The sequence below is a fragment of the Pecten maximus genome, chromosome 17, assembly GCF_902652985.1.
Source record: "Pecten maximus chromosome 17, xPecMax1.1, whole genome shotgun sequence".
NCBI classification, from domain to species: Eukaryota; Metazoa; Mollusca; class Bivalvia; order Pectinida; family Pectinidae; genus Pecten; species Pecten maximus.
The window spans coordinates 12780212-12783677 of NC_047031.1; the positions used below are offsets into that span (position 1 = coordinate 12780212).

Consider the following 3466-nt stretch of genomic DNA (forward strand, 5'->3'; position numbering starts at 1 on the left):
TTACTGCACGATGATGTTCACAATTGGAGATTTCCTAAACATTCATATTTGTAGAATAAACAGTCGTATTTGCATAGAAACATCTAACACACATGTTCATCATATATCTCTTTAAAATAACACATGTTCACCATATGCATACATCTCTTCAGAATAATCCAATTTACATTCCATACCCATCATACATCAACTACCATGTATGCATTACATTTAACAGTAAAATACCTTTCAAACTTAAGGAAAGTATTTCTCATGACACTAGATATGTGTTATGTCATAATTTCAACTTTAAAATGTCAAACGTGTTCCATCGAGTATATCACAGTCGTTAAACACATACCTTCTGTGATCAATTTTCAAAGCTGGAATAGCCTAATGTTAAGACAGTTTCAAATTGTTTCCTAAGAAGTCTTTCTTTTTGTTTGGTGATCTACTTATGTAGTTCCATTATTTTAACTTTGGCAAATAAACAAGTGAAGTTCTTGAAATTTTCAAACTGTCTTCCAGGAATATAACCAAACACATTTTCTGCCACCAGTTCATTTGTGATCAAATTGATGTCATTTGTCATAGATGTAGCAGTTCTGCTTGTTCGTTTTGGTTTCATCTCACATTGTGCCATCATATTTTCTTTAATCTACTCTTGTACTTAACGGGTCATTGCTGCTTTCCGTGCACTTGCATAAGTCCCATTGGCTCATTGTATTTCTACTAAATTGTCATTTGGCATATTATGTCCTGTTCCAACTTTGGGGTTTGTTGTTAAGTTCCATTTATACTCGTAAGCATATTTCGGACTTAGGAAGCAATGGCCGCTTGCTTGAAATCTAAACTGGTATGATTTCCAATTCCAGACAGAAGCATCTGAAACTTTGCATTATCTGCTATTCTATCGCCATTCCCATGCTGTAGGCATCCTGGATGTCCATCAACAGAAGAGCACATTTCATGAAGGATGCTCTAATGTGGTCAATCTTTCTTTACTGTTCCTTCTGAAGATCCTGCCAACTGTGCTCTTTTACCAGATGATTGTTTAGGTGGCCACGCATCTTGTCAGCTTTGTTGAGTGCGTATGGGTGTTTTGGGAGGCGGCGGTATGATCGTGTTAAGTCTCCTTGTGTAGGCCGGAACTTTTGCCGATTTGTAGTGCTACCTCACTGAAACATACTGCAGAAGACACCCAGCAGCACACCCCACCCGGTCACATTATACTGACAACGGGTGAACCAGTCGTCCCACTCCTAATATGCTGAGCGCTAAGCAGGAGTAGAAACTACCATTTTTTAAGACACCAGTAACACATATGACTTATAAAACTGAAAGGAATGGTAATAGTTAGTTAAGTTATTATCATTTGTATGTAGAATTCATGTTTTTTTTATTTTTTTTTAATCAGTATGTACACAAGAGCACGGGCTAGAGGGAGAAAGCGTGGCAGGGGACCTCATGAGGAGCCCAGGAAGAGGGGGAAAGTGATGTCAACATCCCGCACATTAACAGTGGAGGATCCAGAGCTTGAGTCGACAGAGGCCATTTACCAGTCTGGGTCATCAGGGACCATCCCTAATTCCCTAATGCAGCGACATCGGAACCCGGGCCATCCCTGTACACTGGGCCAGGTATACCACCAATTTCACAGATTATGTCTGTGAATGATGATGTTGGCATGCATGTGCCAATAACCCTGAAACCAAAAATATGGAATGGAGAGTATATTGACCTCTCTTCCTTGTTGCCTAAGAATGTTAACTCAGAGAATGAAACTCACATTGTGTCAATTGCTGATGGGGAATTAATTATTAAACAAAAAGCACACGCAGTAAAAACTGACAATATTGCTACTTGGACAAATGCCTTTATAATATTTATCTTATTTTAAATCTGGAATCTTATCTTTTCTCTTCTTTCTTAACTTTCTTCTTCCTAATGTTTCCTTTGCCTCGCTTGAAGAACGTGAAGCCGGCATGCGCACTATTTTTAAATGTTTGCCATCATTATCAGTACTGAATGAAGATATGATGAGTCATCATGGTTAAGAACTGTTGCGTCTGTCAGTGCACAAACCAACGGAAAGAAACTAGTTTTTTTCGCATCCGAAATGCAAACAGGTATGCTGTCAAGAGACAGCAATGGATTGCACAACTTTCTATTGTTGACACCAAAACAAAAGATAATTGGACTCCTCAGTCTGAAGACGTTGTGTGTGGTGCTCATTTTGTTGACAGGTAAGGAATTTGCATAGATTTTCTATGACCATTAGATCGATGAACCAGGTGTAGCTTATGAAACTATGTATGTACAAAATAATTTGGAGATATCAACTTAAATATCAATTAACAAAATAGTTTTGTAGATATCTATATATCCTACAAAATACATAAATAAAATCCTAATGCACACAATAAGAGTTGTAACAACCTAAACCTGGTTAAGCATGATTCATTAAAAAATATTTTAAAAAGTATTGGGTTTTAAATATCTATATCGATCAATTTTAATTATCTACACTGATTGATCGACTCCACATAACATTTTTTCATGGGTTCACCACATTCAGACCCCAGACACTCGACCCGAGGTTTTTCATATAAGGACACTGGCATAGAAAAAGTGAAAATTGATTTGGACCGCTTTGAGCGATCTACAAAGAGAACTAAAGAAAAGGTAGAAAAATTAAGACGGGAGGATGCTGTGGCTGGGCTATTTGACATAAGTGTATCTGCACATCTAGTTACAGAATCTCCACTATCTCAACCATCATATGATGAAATTGCAAAGAAAGTTGAGTGTCTTTCTTGTATTTAATTCAAGAGCTGTCTCAGTCGGGAGTCCAGAAACAGCAGCTCTCAGATGAACTAAGCTGTAAAGAGAGATTTGGAACATGTAACTTCTAAATATGGTTAGAGACATTTGGCGATTCTTGGTGTGGTTTGGTTTATTTTGTTTAACGTCCTATTAACAGCTAAGGTCATTTAAGGACGGCCTCCCGTGCATGCGACATGCATGCGTGTGGTGAGTGCGTATGTGTGTTTTGGGAGGCTGCGGTATGTTTGTGTAAAGTCTCCTTGTAATAGGCCGGATCTTTTGCCGATTTAGAGTGCTACCTCACTGAAGCATACTGCCTAAGACACCCAGCAGCACACCCCACCCGGTCACATTATACTGACAACGGGCGAACCAGTCGTCCCACTCCTTATTTGCTGAGCGCTAAGCAGGAGCAGCAACTACCATTTTTAAAGACTCTGGTATGTCTCGGCCAGGGGACAGAACCCAGAGCCTTCCTCACAGGGGCGAACGCTCAACTAAAGGCCAAAAGTGAGGCATTGTCAAGGGAAACATTAGGAAGAAGAAAGTTGTTAAGAGAGAAAAGATAAGATCCCAAGTTTAGTCGCCTCTTACGATCATGCAATGGGGGCAGCAGGTACAATTCTTACGCCCTACCTGCAGGGCTGTTGGCGATTCTACT

General features: G+C 39.4%; 1 pseudogene; it reads right to left on the reverse strand.

Moving 5' to 3' along the window:
* Window positions 1-349: 349 nt before the first annotated feature.
* LOC117315113 lies at window positions 350-2050 on the reverse strand (annotated as a pseudogene).
* Between the last annotated feature and the right edge of the window lie 1416 nt (window positions 2051-3466).